The 16,424-nt window shown below is 38.7% G+C and overlaps 1 pseudogene; it reads left to right on the forward strand.

The window, feature by feature from the left end:
• The first annotated feature begins 8,543 nt into the window (after positions 1–8,543).
• LOC112163881 lies at positions 8,544–9,458 on the forward strand (annotated as a pseudogene).
• Positions 9,459–16,424: the final 6,966 nt, after the last annotated feature.

Here is a 16,424-nt window from a genome sequence, read left to right on the forward strand (position 1 = left end):
TATGGGTTGAATCCGAGAAGAAGTGGAGAGATGATTTATGAGGATTTTATTTTGGGAATCGTATTTAATTGTTGAATAGTTATTCACGGAATATAATTGTCTACAGGGCGATGTACCGAGCTATTGCTCGACGAAGGAACTCGTATGCGCAATCTCCTAAATAGTACCGTGAGTTTACTTTTGATTTTAATTGATGCATGCAAATTAATTTCCGCAAATTTTTATTTTATTGATTTATCTATTTAATTATCGAGCATTTTAATATGGTTTGAATTATTAATTGATTTATTGGTTTGAACTTTTGAATTAAGATTCTTTATGCTCGATTTGAGAATTTTGATTTATGTGATATTTACCTTATTATTATTCCGTGGTAATTTTCGGAAATTTTTATTATGATTAATTATCAATTCTTGAGATTTCAAGAGAGATTCGGAATTGGTTTTGGAAATATGATTTACCTGATTTTTTTCGACGATTTATTTTACCGAGATGATTTCCGGATTACCTATTATATTTAGTAGCCAATTTTGAGATATTCTGGAATATTTTTGGAAATGGGATTTTCCGAAGGAATTTGTGCTCATACTAATTTCCAGGTTTGGTTACGGATTTGAGAATGTTTTGGCGTGCGGGGCCACATCATTGGAAGATATCTTTTTCTCGTGAGATATTGGGGAAGCTTTATGGTTTTATGGATTTACTGGTTTTCAATTGTTTTCCTCACCATAATCGGGTCGTTCGGATAGTGTCTCCTCCTAACTTACTTTGTGTTTGTGAGTGGCAGTTGAGGATTCTCCTCCTCACGTGAGTGGCAGTCAAGGTTATTAGTTCTCCTCCTCACACAATCTATGTGTGGGTGGCAGTCGAGGTTAGGGGTTCCTTTACCCGTATGGTGACATCTCTTCCCCATATCCTTTATTGTTACTTGACTAGCGGGGCTAGTCCGATTCTTTTAACCAGCGAGGGCTGGTATATTTTTACAAGATTTTGAGTTTAAAGAAATATGTTTTATAAACGTTGCATGCATCGAGGTTTTATAAGTTTAAATAAGTGGGAAAGTATTCAAGTTTGCTTCATTTAAATTATCTTGATTATTTATTTTTGTCCACTCACACTAACGTGTTTTTCAATACTATTCCCCTGGGCCCTTCGGTTTCAAATGCCCAGTTTGCAGGCTAGATTAGTTGAGGTCTGGCGTACATGGAGTTGAGGCATAGTTGTCACTGCTTCCGTATTGTAGGATCTATCAATCCTTCACCCTCTTTACTTTTATTTCTATTATCAATGACTAAAAAATCAATAATTTGGCCGAAATATCGGCGAAATTTTCGTTTTTTTGAGGCTACGATATTTTAGATGACTTCCATCAATATTTCGTGCGATATTTTTGAAATATCGCGATATATCCGAAATTTTAGGGAATATTCGTGAATATTCCTCAAACAAAATATAAGGAAAAACTTGACAGAGATGGGATTCGAACCTGTCTCCTTCAGTATGAAGTTAAAAACCACCCCAGCCAACTCGATTGGGGTTCAATTTAGTACTTCTTTGCTTTTTTTATTTTATTAATAGTCGTTTTAATAGAATAAATTACTAATTTCTTTAGACAATTAATTTAAACCTCTAACTTCTAAGATATAGTTTTAGGCCTTCAGCAATTATAGATTTTTATTTTTTTTACTCTAACATTCCTAAATACTTTTTCCATGTTGTAGAAATATTAATTCATTTGTATTTATTGATTGAATAGCTTTACAACTTTATAAAATTTCTAATTAGAATTATATATTTTAAAAGTACCAAATATTATACGGGCAACTTCAAACATTTATTCTAAATTACTATAATTCACTATGAAATGAAGCTTGGTCACCGTTTGTTTTTTTTTCTTTCTTCCCAATATAATAGATAATTGATCAAATAAGTAGTTCACAAAGTTTCACTTAAACTTTCAATGATATTCTCCCAATTTCCATCATTTTTTTTCGAAAATTTATCGATATCGAAACTTTCTCGATATTTCCATCGAAATTTCCATTTTCCGAACCATCGATATTTCCTTGATACTCGATATTTTAGTCATTGTCTATTATACCTTTTGTTTTAGAATTGCTCTGATAACCGTGGACTTAATATTGTTAACTTGAGATTTGTACTTGTAAATGGGAGAAGTTGAGATTTGAGGGAGCATGGTGGCTCAAGGAGTATAAGGATGGATGGTTTAGAAGTGTAAATATTTTTCTACAGGTTTTGGGTAGTCCATTTTTAAGGGAAGTTCTGCCAAATTTTTGGTAGAATTTCTTCTAAGGTGGGCCCCCAAGGCCAATTCGGATTTCAGGGTGAAATCTGGGGTGGGTCCTGTCAGAGTTAGATACCTTAAAGAGCATTAATTTGGCTGAAATTTTGCAGAGATGGTCTATACATTAGTACCTAAAAACTGAACGGTCGAGATGTGGATATGAGACCGAAAAGTGACTCTAAACTCCAACCTCGCACTTTAATTTCAGAGCGAGACCTCGTTCTGGATAGGATATGTATATATATATATTATGATCTAGGAGAGCAAAATTTGAAATGAAAAGGACACATACAATTGCCCCAGCGTGGTAGGATCCCCGGGATCCAAGCTCAGAAACGACATCGTTGCAAAAGGGAAAGAAAGGAAAACTAAGAGAAACAAATGAAATAAACTGATTCAATAATTCTTCAATGATCCCATTACAAGTCCTATCAGCTATTTAAGCAGACAAAATATCTAGAAGTAGTGGACTCATGTAACAGAAAGCCTAAATAGGCCCATACAATAATGATAGCCCATGTACAAAGATAGGTTCCTAATATTTCCACCCGCTCAAAGAACAGGCTTGACCTCGAGCCTGAAATGTCTTCCAAAAATTGTATGTGCTTCATCATCACCAAAAATTATCTTTAACACCTAAGGATCCAGAACTGTAGATATTGCCAACAGCAAGAACATTTTATCCCAATACTAGTCAAAAGCAAAGAGTGAAGTTCCAAGAGCATAAGCAACTATGCTGACCATGCCAGCTGGAGAGCCATCATATTGTCAAAAGCAGCCCCCAAATTGTTATTCAAGAAGCAACCATAAATGGAGATAATAGAGACAAACTCAAAGTAGAAGATGATCAACGTGATACGCCAATGAAGAAAGTAATGGAATAAGTAATCTTTCTCTTCAAGGTTGGTCATCTGTGTGGCACTAAGCATATAAGCTTTGTCCTCCATATGATGAGATAGCTTTACTACATCCACATTCACAACTCTAGTAAACTGACCCCATTCTCTAAGCTTATCATCATAGCAATTCTTGACAGATTGAACAATTAACCATTCACATTCTTCAAATACAATGTGGCTGAGCAACTCTATGGCAGTTGAGAGGTTTCCAAGTGAGGATGAATACTTACTTGAGCTTGGTGAGTGAGCCTTGAGCATTGCTAGCCAAGTAATTACTATGGGATTTGAGTCACCATTAGTAAATAAACATAGAACTAGGTGAAGCCGAGTAGCAGCACTTGTTTTCAACATCCTAACAATAGGGGCATCATGGAATAAGTAGTCAAGAATATCATATGAATAAGTAGAGAAATCATTGACCTGAAAAATGACATTGAGAAGCAAAGGCTGTTCATTTGTTTCTGATACCAGATCTGCAAATTCCATTGGAATGATTGCAATTGCAGCACATTTTTCCTTGGTCTCTTGCACAAGTCTTTTTATCTCTTTATTACCATAATTACTCAATAGTATACGTGCATTAGCTTGATTAAGATGAGAGAAAAATTCAATGACCTTTTCATGGAGCATGTGACCTTGAGTGGTAGCTCCTGAAGCAACCATATCCTTAGGATCCACTACTTGGTTCAATTCTTTCAGGGTTTTAGCTTGCAAAAAGTAATCAACTCCCACTATAGCATTTGCTGCAATCTGGAGTTTGTATCAATCCCATCTGTGCACATTCTTTACACCTCCTTTCTCAAGAAAAACTGATTCATGTTCTGTCGTTGGTGAATCAACATTCCAACAATATTGATCCTCAAAGAGAGAAACAATTACTGAAATGACAAGCAGAGGCATAATCAATAGTTTAGAGTAAACCATGTTAGTATTGAAATTGATAACTCTCAAACCTATGCAAAGCTCAAGACCAATGTTCGCAGCTCTATGAATGTGGACAATCTGTGTGACCCTAAGCAGAAGAAGTGCACTAGCTCTGTTAATCAGCAACGAGCCCAGTGTATGTGCATCATCATTTAAACTGCAAAATTGAACTACTAGAAAATTTGACAACCAAGTGCGAACAAAATATATACAACAGCCAACAACCATGTAAACTTTAACTCTCAGGCTTGAATAGGTTGCAACCTGAACAACTGTAGTGCCAAAATCATGTGCTTTTGGAAACTTAGCTTGAAGCATATGAAACATCACTTTCCAGTAAAAAAAACATAAATATCCACAGTGGCAAGGTAAGGTGTCTTTTGGGTGTTCAGGTCATCAATTCTCAAATTGGTAGTAGCATCTATCAAGGCTTCAAGTTTCCTGTCTTTTGGTTTCTCAAAAAACTCAATAATGAATCCCTTTGCATACACCAAGGCATGTATAACATTCCAGCCCACCATCTGATCATCAATATGATATACCAAGCTTGGTATTATACTTGCAGCTTCTCTCTTAAACTTTGTATTAGGAAATGCAAGCAACCAGATTAAAAATGAAATTCCAACGCCATCCATCTTGACATGTAGCTCCACGGGGTCAATGCTCTTTCCACATAATGCAGCAACAATTGTATCCATTATACTAACATTTGAACTCACTGGTTCTCCACTAATACTCCTTAAAAGCATTTTGGCAAGCACGTTCATATATTCATAAAATAACTTGGCATTCCTTACCATTATCCCAAATGTGTCATCAGGAAGCATCATAGCATTATCATGGAAAAGATTATGAATCACAACATAAAGCTTATATAAGTCACACAATACCCCATCAAAAACTGCTCCAAAATATTGAGGACCAAAAATGATGGTAGTGAATACCTGCGAGACTAAGGTTTGGATTATTTGACTAATTTTTTCCAATGCCTTTCTACAAGAGAGTGGTGGCTCCTTCGTTGTCTCACAATGACAAAGTTCAAAGTAAAGAGTGAACCACTGCAATAAATGTGATCGAGATTGGTTGTTAGTGTAGCATACTGCCCAAGCCAAAGAAGCAGAATGTTGTGGTGTGAAGTTCTTAAATGCAATAGGTATACTCTGACTAACTGTAACAGAAAGAGGCATTAAAGGCAAGGTAAACAACTGCAGGACAGCTTCTATCCTCTTCTTCTCCAAAATTATACAACAAGTGTCACCATTCTAAAGAATAGTTTCAAGAAGACATAAAACATTGCTCACACAACCAGGAAGCAATAGTTCAGCATATCCTACTAAAGAATCAGAAGAGGGTTCAGTTCCCTGCTCCGAACTATCCATTTTGGATGACTCCCAATCATCTATCATGACTACATTACTCTCTTCTCCATCAGTTTTCATAGGCACAGGAATAGAAGAAGACAAAAGTTCAGTTGACATGAGAGAAGCATCAACAATTTCACAATAAGCAGCAAGTCCCCCACCTTTGTCTCGAATGCTCACAGGAGCAACAATGGTCCTTCCTGCATTACACAACCCATCTAATTGTGGCACTTTATCAAATAGGTAGAGAGCATGGTATTCTCTTCTTTTCCCACACAAACTCAGTGTTGAGATACATCCCACATGCCAAAGCCGACAGGCCATTTCGACCCAAGAAACCTTCTTTGGGTGAAGTGAAGTCAGCGACCATGACGTCCTCGATTTTGGGACATGTTCGGGAGATGAACTCGAGGTCGGAGTCGGTGGTGAGCTGGGTGGTTTGGAATTGGACTAAATTCGGGAACCTGTTCAGTATAGTTAGAGGAAACTCGGGTTTGCGAATGAAAAGTGATGATCAACTTATACCTTCGAGTCTTAACCATTGCTTGCAAACCTCGCAGCACGAGGTTCTATCGTCTTAGTCGATCACCTTGTTAAGGATTAAGGTAACTAAATCTTCGGACAACAGAGTAATTGGCCCTGCTATTTGGGTGTGCGCAGCCATTTTGGGCGGCTGTGTGTGTCTCTGCTGAGAATGAAACCAAAGGTTGAGAATTGAACTTTAACTTAACTGACAGCGATCTAACTCAATTCCTCAATTATCTTCGCCAGCGGTGGTTACTAATCGTCTTGTTAGTGGGTTTATAAGGATTTGGGTCACTCCATCCATTGCAAATTGGTTTTGGATGTGAACCTCGGATTACTTTATCATGGTATCAGAGCGGGTTATCCACGTGTGCATGCCTTATGGCCACACGGGCTCCATGTCACCCAAAGTTGTCCACATGTATGGCTTGAAAATTCGCCACACGTGCGGGGACGTATTGAGAAACATCTCACATGGGAAAAATGGGATGTATCTCAACACTCAGTCCCTGATCATCGTGCTTAACACTAACACCCTCAAGCTGATTGAGCTCTTTACCATCTCCACTATTCATCTTAGTCCCCTTATCAGAACTCTCTCCCTCCCCATTTTCTAAATTCTCATCAATACCAAACACAAAACCCACAACATGATCCGTACTAGTATTATCATTAAATCTCAATAGCACATCAGTGTGAGACAAATTCAAGCTACTATCCACATGGGTTTTATGGATAATACCATTATCAGCAGGAATAAATGATGAAGAAGCCTCAATTGCAGCCAGAATCAATTCGGGCGTTAGCGACGGCGGCGGAAAGCCAAACTTCAGTGGGTTATCAACTTGGGTTGCCGGAGATTGCAATGAAACCTTTAACAATCGTAGCTCCTCCCTGAATTCAGATAGGAAGGTATCCATCAAACTCTTCAGCGATTCTTGCAATTTGCCGGAACCTTGTGGTGGTGAATGTGGTTTCTTAGCCCCCTTAAGCTTGACCGTAGGCTCAGGTATGAGAGAGTAGCCGCCAGAGTCAACAATTGGGGCCTCCCAATTATGTATCTTGTCAGTTTGAAGAGAAATTCGTGAAGGGCTGGACTCGGGTATGGGACAGAATGGATTTGAATATGAAAGTGTATTTGGTTGCTCACAAACGGGAGGTGAAGGAGCAAAATGGTAAATAGGTGGTGTAGGCATGGTTTTGGTGGAGACGAAGTGTGAATTAACACTGGTAACTGATGGGTCATAGGAATGGCTTTGTGAAATTGAAGGATAGATCCAGGGATTTGGGTTAGAATCAGGTGAATGGTAATATGGGTTGATGGAAATTGATAAGGGAAAACATACCCATTGATGATTGTGTGGGAAGGTGGTGGTGGTGGTAGTGAGTAACTCGGTTGGAATGGAAATTGAGGAGGAGGTGGTCGGCAACTTGGTTGCGATGGAAACTGGGTATCGGGAGGATGAGAAGAAGGAAGGCAATAATACCCACCGCTGTAACCCGTCAGACTTGTCGGAAACAGGCCCAATTGCGGGCTCTGATACCAGTTGGTAGGATCCCCGGGATCCAAGCTCAGAAACGACATCGTTGCAAAAGGGAAAGAAAGGAAAACTAAGAGAAAAAAAAATGAAATGAACTGATTCAATAATTCTTCAATGGTCTCTTTACAAGTCCTATCAGCTATTTAAGCAGACAAAATATCTAGAAGTAGTGGACTCATGTAACAGAAAGCCTAAATAGGCCCATACAATAATGATAGCCCATGTACAAAGATAGATTCCTAATACAGCGTCAATTATTTAGAGGCTTAACGTACATAAAGTTTTGTCATTAAAATTGTACCAATTATACGCCATGAGGCGGGTATTATATGATTACACAATGGTGTTCACGCGTTCAGCTTTTAATCAAAAGAATTATAGTCAACCACAATAAAAACTTTTAAAGAATTTATGAATTTAACTTTAATATTGTATGAATTCTTATCAATACTACAGAAGTAACAGAACCCATAATATAACATTTTGAAGGAGTCTCCCTTTCGTAGGGGAATTTTTTCAAGAAAAAATCCGGTATACAATAAAATCCGACCATTTTCTAGGATTTTCTTTTCCTTCTTTGATATTGTTTTCTTGCTAAGCAAGGTGTTGCATTCATAAGTAACTGTGATGTTTTTATTTTTTTTTTTTGTTTTTTGAAAGGTTATTTTATTTTTTTTATATGAAAGAAAATCTACCGTTCCCATCATTTTTTTTCGTGTTTTAGGGTTTGACGCTGATCACACCTTTATTTGCAACTTCAAACCCAGTAGCTCTCCGAGACGGCAAAACCAATTTTTCCACCAGACACCAATCCCGTTCACTCAATTCAATAAGTTTTCGTCTGGCTCTCTTTCTTTCACATACACCAGATCTTGATTTTTATTGTTAGTTACTTTAGATTATTTATGATATACAGTTTCAGTGTCAGTAGATTTTTGGGGATAATTCTTATTTTTGGGGATATTTACTGATCTTCTGGTAGGATCTAATGGGACCTAGATGGAAAGGAAAGGATGCATAAGCTAAAGCTCTTGCAGATCCCATGTCAAGTATAGTATTGCAGCTTCAGTCTTCTCTAGTCCAATCAGATGCCCAAGGATTCTTGTGTGGGTGCAATGTACTTCTTGAAGCAGGACCAAAGCAAACTGATCTCCTTCTTCGTGCCTGCTTTGGCGAACCCATAAAAAACGTGTCTGGTGAACCCATTATCAACAAAAACAATAAGCATTGGTTTTACTTTGGCATGGAAGAGGCATTCTTCCTACGCAATTCTCTAAAATGCCTCAAGATACTTGATGGTTTAGATAACTGCCCAAAGAATGATCAAGAACTTTTCCAGTACATGAAATCTAAGAAAACAGCATTCCCCGATTCTTACAAGGCTTATTCTCATCTTCGGCTGATAAATTGGGTTGTGATGTACGATTCCAATTACTGTGCAGACTTTGTTGCCTACCGCCACCATCCCTCTCTGGTCCATTCTGAATTTGTTGTGATTCTGTTATCAGAAGGAGATAGCGAGGCAAATGATCGATTGAGGGTGTGGTCTGATGTCCGTGGCACCAAAAGGATGTGTAAAGTTATTAAGAAGGCATTGCTAGTTCTTAGCGTTGATAAAAATGGTCATGATGCTACCTCTCCATCATGTTTGGAAGGATACACAGTTACAGAGCACACAATTTCGAGATGGAGTCCTGAACAATGCCATGAGGATCACCCGAAAGATGATTGGGAACCAAGTAGTAGTTCTGTGCCATTAATGCCTAGCGGAACCACATTAAGGTCTAAAGTGGCTTTAGCCCCACGGCAAGTTTCTCTCGATCAAATATTCAAGGCTTTGGTTATTTTCTTTTGGACAATCGTAGTCTTCGGTTTTGGATTTGCTTTAGGAAAATTGCTTTAGTAATTTGGGCCCCTAGCTTGACTATAGGTAATCATAGTGCCTAATTGCTGAAACCCAAAAAATTCATAAATCCAATTACAACGAGATTGACGTCTAGTGCATTTGTATGGAAAAAGACAAAAGATTGTGAAGAAGTACAATTGTCAAGCTCGTAAAGCATTGGACTTCTAGGTTTGTTAGAAGTCTTGCCAACAATGCAATTAAAAAAATAAGTTACAGTTTTGACGTCAGAAGAGAGAAGAAATTAAGGAGATAGAGTATCCAACTAGTTCACTTCGAGTTGAACTCTAAAACTCTCAATGATGTATGCAAGTCAAACTCGTCACTTGTGCACTATATAAGCATGATGTGAAGAAAAGAAAATGGGGAGGGAAAGATCAACGTGAAGAGGCAGCAGCACAGACGGAAAAAAGCAGGAGCCATAGGAGAAGAAGTTTCATTCAATCCAAGGTTCAAATCCGTCTCTCATCGTCCTCCTCCATCATTTGTTTGCTTGCAAGGATTAAAGGCCCCCATGCTCAACAAACATGCCGGAGTGGCGTCTCCATAAGCCATGTCAAAGACCACGATGACCATGCCGGGCAGCGTCCCGATGAAACCATGCCGGGCAGCGTCCCGATGAACATGCCGGAGCAGCGTCTCCGAAGATCATTGTAGCCGCACATCAAGAAACCATGTCGTAGCTGCTTGCATCACCGAGCTCACTCTCAGCAACAACAAAGCAAATTCAAAACGAAGGTGCTAAACGAAAAAAATATATATATTATTAAGATTCCAAAAGCCATGCCACAGGCTCTGCCTCTCTGTCAAACTTGAAGTGAAGCAAGTTCAGTGGGCGTCTCTAAAAATAAAAGACAAAGAAACAACAATATGAATGATATTGTTCAAAGTTGAAAAATTAGCGGTGGTCAACTTTGCACAAAGCAAAACAACCAAATATATATAAAGAAGCCATGGAATACACGAGATCAGTATGGTGTTGATGTGGCCAAAATTCTTCACATAATGGTATCTGCACAAAGCTTTCGTTAATAAATGCTAGCAAAGCAATTGAATGGCTCAGAAGCAATAACCACACAAAAAGGATGAAGGAAAGTTGACAACGTGATAAATAAATAGCCATGATCATAAGCACCTTGAGAATCAATGCATGGTTTGTATTTGACACACCTGTACATCAAAACAAAATCTGTGATTAAACAATGGAGGTGTACATTAATTAAAGAGTTATACCTAGGGCTGTCAATGGGTCGTGTCGAGTTGGGTTCATGTCGGGTCAAGGTATTTATCGTGTTATGGGAGACAAACCTAAACCCGACCCATTTAATAATCGTGTCAAAAATTTAAACCCAAACCCAACCTGTTTATTAAACGGGTTACCCGTTTAACTCATTTAATAAATAGGTCGTGTCGTGTTAGATAAAATGACCCATTAACATTGTGACCCATTTAACTAAAAAAATGCATGACTTAATTAAATTCACTAAAAACTCCACAAGACAAAGAGTATAAATAATTATATATAATTCATGAATAATCAAATCCAAGTTGTCCAATCCTACAATCAAATACTATGAGCTTCTAATATTACAAGAACAAATAGAGCATAATCCATAATTAAATTTGAAGTTTAAAATTGAATGTAGAGCATCGATCAAATCCTAACTTCCAAAGTCTTCTTCACTTTATTCAAAAAGAAAAGCAAGTGATCACCACCTACAATTGGAAGCAAATCAAAATCAGTAGATTAAACTAGCATCAAACTCATACAAAACGTAATTAGGACACTAAAAGGAAGATCTACTTCCTCATAGTAAAAGAGTAAAGAAACGCTGCACAAATAATTAACGTCACTTACCAAGAAAAAATTGTCACATGCTAATGAGTTTGGCACTATTTCTCTTAGCTTGGATGAGTTTCATATTTCCTGTCCCATACCTACTAGAACACAAGTAAGTTATACCGCATCTTAGGCACTTAGCCCTTTGTTTATTATCCGGACCCAATGGAAGCACTTCAAACTTAGAACATACATTTGATGTGAGCTTTCTTCGCCTCTTATCAAACTTTGCAGATGCAGTATTTGCATCATGCATCACATTCTCATTATTTTCAACAAGATCACCTTTAGCATTTTGAACATCTAGAGCATTGTCATTGACAGGGTAATCCATCTGCCATACATAATACGATATTAATAAGTAAAAAAATTATATGCAAAATAGAGAAAATAACAAGATGGATATGCTATATACTAATATATCTTTGCAGTTTGCAGAGAATCAATATAGAAGAAAATTTGATGCAGATGACCCGTGAGTGTTAGGGTTTGTGTGTTGATACAAGACCCAAATAAGAGAATTTATAGTGTTAACGGTAACCCTAGCTTAAAGTGAGAAAAAGACTTATTCAACCTTTATATGCATATATTATTATTTTTTTAAATGGGTCGTGTATGCAGGTTATATATATAATATAACCCAACCCATTTAATAAACGGGTTATATGGGTTCACTTCGTGTTGGCGGGTTGACCCGTGACCGACCCGTTTATTAAATGGGTCATGACGGGTTGACCCGCCGCTGACCCGCTTTTTAATCGTGCGGGTTCAACCCGCTTTATTTCGTGCGGGTTTTCATGTCGTGTTGGCGGGTCGTGTCGGAATTGACAGCCCTAGTACTTATGCCTACTACAAGTATTGGTGGCAGCACATCTTCTTCTGAAGCTTGAAGCTGTGGAGCAAGAAGACAAACATGAGCTTTGATCCTATGTACAAAAGGCAAATCATAAAAAGGTGGAGAACACCGGGCAGTAGCCATTCTGCAGTTTAAAACTCGCTGACAAATAGAGAAGGAGAGATTTTATCAATTCTTTTGAAGCGATGAAAGCAGAGCCAAAGAAGCTACAGCCAATGAGTTGTAAGTATGAAGCATCGATCAGTAAACAAGGACAGGAAAAGTATTCTGCTAACTCCCTATTTTGTTACACAGGCAGCCCTTGTTACGAGCTACTAAAGCCACAAGGAGGTTACAACCTGACCCAGCTCATATAAAAGACGTTTTGTTCACTCGAGCTTTTGAAGAATGTCAAATAAAAAAAATAGAAGAAAGACAAAGTTACAGAGGGGATGGCACCTCTTCGGCCCCATAAGTCACAAATGTATCGCTGGCCTGAGAAAACACAAATAACAAATTAAGAGATGGTCTCTGTTTTGGTTGGCTGCTATGTTTTGCTTTCAAAATTGTCGACAAATAAAGGGTGCTCCCAAGACATGGAGGATCAAACCTTGCTGCACTAAGATGGCACCGCCTCGACCTTCGTAGGCTTCACAAATTCAAATAAATGTGTCACTGACCTGACAAAAGAAAAAGCGGTTCTCTAATTTGTTGATACTCAAATCGCATAAGTGATAGTCTGGCCTACTCAACTCCGAAAAGCTTAACCGTGTTTATTCAACATCATGGGTGCCCATATCAAATTTGGGCAGCTCCTGATTGGAGTGGACCAAGAAACATGACTCACAAGCAAAGCCCACCTCAAAATTTGGGCCCGTTGGAAGAATTCGGCAAACCATGACTCTATGAGTTCCATTTTCAAATACCCAGGCTTTGGTTTCGTAAAAAAATGCTCCAGAACCTAAAAAATATCCTTTTGGTACAAAACCAAGAAAAAATCCTAAATTCCCAAAATGTATGAACTACAATGGTTTGATCCCTTCAAAGGGTATGTAGGCAATCTAGCGACCCACTAGATGCAACCACAAATTCAAATCGAATCCCTGACTCCACCAGTCAAATTCACCCAAACACTAGAAAAATAAAATCATTTCCAAATGACCCAAAAGCAAATGCAAGGGCTCTAAACCCTCACAAATATCCCAAACACAAATCCAAAAATAAATGGGTCATCTACCCATTTAAATCCCAAATGCTAGAACTACATGTGGTTTGATCCCGCAAGGGTATGTAGGCAATCTGGAATTAAATAATCTAGATGCAACCGCATCCTAAACACTATTCCTATTCCAAAATCCAAGCCTTCCAATGGGTCATTCACTTATTGGAACTCTTGAACTACGAGTGGCTTGATCCCCTCCCGGGTACGTAGGCAAACCATTCTAAAATCCGGGTGCAGCTGCAAAAACAAACAACCACACACTGGTTTCTTTATAAATGGAATCAAAGGGTGTTTCCCTTGTAACAGGGGATTGTAATTAAGAGACACATTGTGTCTTGAATGGGTCGAACCCGAAATAATTAAAACTCTGTTCTGTTAATGAACACGAGTGAAATTACGTTGGGTGACATTTTACACTTTGTGCAATTTTTAACCTAACACTAATAATCTGCAGATGCAAGTGATGCATTACTACTCTATAGTCTTTTTTTTTTCCTTTTTTTTTTTTTTTGGACGATACATTACTACTCTATAGTCTTGATATGCAAAATACGGTGAACAAGTAATTAACCTAATCCTAATAGGTATACTAAACAATTCCTTGAACGTTAACAGGATTTATGGACTCCTACCTTGTTAAGGATCCAAAATCACTCTATATAAACCCTTCTCTACAACAAAAGAAGGTATATCTAGATTTCTACAAAAAAGAAAATCATGTTGTGGTTGGAGCCTTCAACTTTGTAGCAGATAAAAGCAAAAAGATTTTTTGTTGTATGAAATAAAAGATGACATTTTCGCCTAAAAAATAAATAAATAATTGAACCGATTCAACCCAAACGGCAAGCCTATTTACTTCACCATCTCATCCAACAAGATTGAAGCTTTGCTTAATTATAAACTGCTAAAAATGTCGAAGCCTATGTGCTGTGTGGATAAGGTTTCTTCTCTTCTCACTTGTTCTGATTTGATAGGGCTCATCTGCTGCAAACGGAACCTGCTGTCTTGGTTTACCATTTATTGAAGATGAAGAAAAAAAGAGCATCGATTGTGATGGAGGACAAAAGACATCAAATCAGAAGGTTTACCATTGAGCAGCGATCACAGGTCTTTCATCCTCCATCAGAATTAGGGCTGTCAATGGGTCATGTTGGGTTGGGTTCGTGTCGGGTTAAGGTATTTATCGTCTCAAACCCAACCCATTTAACAATCGTGTCAAAAATTTAAACCCAAACCCAACCCATTTATTAAACGGGTTCCCATTTCCAACCCGCTTAACCCACGTAATAAATAGATAGTGTTTTGTTAGACAAAATGACTCATTTAAGAGTTAACAATGGGACCCATTTAACTAAAAAAATGAATAAATTGATAAATGTTGAAGGATATCAACATAATGTGTGCCTCTACAAACTAGGGTTTAGAGTTGTAATAGGAATGTGTTTTAGGTATTCAATTGTAATCGGATTCTATTACCTTTTGGGTACCTTGTAACTCCCTATTTAAAGGGCTCCTATTATCAATGATAAGACACAATTCTATTCTCCTACAACACGTTATCAGCACGAGTTCTAACCCTAGCTTCAGAAAAGAAAAGAAAAAACCTAGAACTTCTTCTCTGCCGCAGCCTCCAGCTAACTCCCCCTCTGCAACCTCCTGCCGGTCTCCCCTGCCAGTCTCCCCTGCTACTCACCCTGCAGCTCCGCACACCGGCCTCACCCTAGCACCCTAGCCACAGCCCACTGCAGCCCCTGCTGCCCGCACTGTCCCTTGCCGACCTGTTGCGCACCTGCCGCACGTCACCTGCCGACCTGCTGCAGCCCGCCTACAGCCCTCCAGCCACCTCAACTGCAGCCCGCGCTGCCCAGTCCGCCTGCCCACTCGGCCCTGCACACCTGCCACCTGAAGGCGCGCAGCACCGAACGAAGAAGAAGACCGAAGGAAAGAAAGAAAAAAAAAGAAGAAAAGCAAAGGGGACCCGGAAAGAAAAAAAAGAGGAGGAAGAAAGAAAAAAAGGAAGGGAGAAGGGCTGGGCCCGAAAAAAAAAAAAAAAAAAAAAAAAAAAAAAAAAAAAGAAGGGAGAAGGGCAGCCCACCAACTGCCAATTTCCGACTAGATTCCAGCAATCCTAATTTAGCTACACGCCTGCATCAACACGCGCGTGTCTTCAAGCCAAGAACAATTACGTAAGTTTTTATAATTAAGGTTGCTGCTTTCTTGTATTTAAATTCCTTTTATTCTCTGCAAATATTGGAATATATGTTGCCAAATGAGTTTGATATTTAACAAAGCGGAATTGTGGGGATTCACGCTTAACGAACTAAGAGTGTTCGTATGAACTAAGAGTGTTCATAATTAAACGAACTAAGAGTGTTCGTGTGAACTAAGAGCGTTCACAATGCTTGGACTAAGAGCGTTCGTAAGCATCAAATTGTGACCATATTAAAACATTATTGTTTGGTCTAATCCAAAAGAGATTCTTGGAAATTGATTTCTTGGTAGCGTAGCTCGGAAATCTCATAATTTTAGTCTTCGTGGAAGTTTAACTCCGAAACTAATATATTTTCTCTTCTTATGTTCAGGATGTCGAATGAACCTAGACTCGACTTTCCCATGCTTGACTCAACAGGCTCGGATTACCACAGTTGGGTAACCGATGTTGAGAATCATCTCACTTCCAAGGGAATATTACCCATAATCCAGGCACCTAACCCGGATCTTGTGTTCAACCGAACATCTACAAAGCATGCTCAAGCAGTTATCTTGATGAGACGCTATATGGACAAGGCACTCAAATTGGAGTATATGTCGATCAAGGATGCAAGAGAGCTATGGGTAGCGCTAGAAGAGCATTTTGGCAATGTCCAAGATTCCTTCCTCCCTGACTTGAAGGTTCAATGGAACAATCTGCGCTTTGCTGACTTCAAGTCTGTTGCTGAATATAATTCAGAGGCTCTTCACTTACAATCCATGTTGAGATTCTGTGGACAACCTGTTACAGAGCAAGAGCTAATTGAGAAGACTCTCTCCACCCTCCCCGTTTCAGCCATTGTGGTATCAAAGCAATAC

The sequence above is a fragment of the Rosa chinensis genome, chromosome 5, assembly GCF_002994745.2.
Source record: "Rosa chinensis cultivar Old Blush chromosome 5, RchiOBHm-V2, whole genome shotgun sequence".
Lineage (NCBI taxonomy): Eukaryota > Viridiplantae > Streptophyta > Magnoliopsida > Rosales > Rosaceae > Rosa > Rosa chinensis.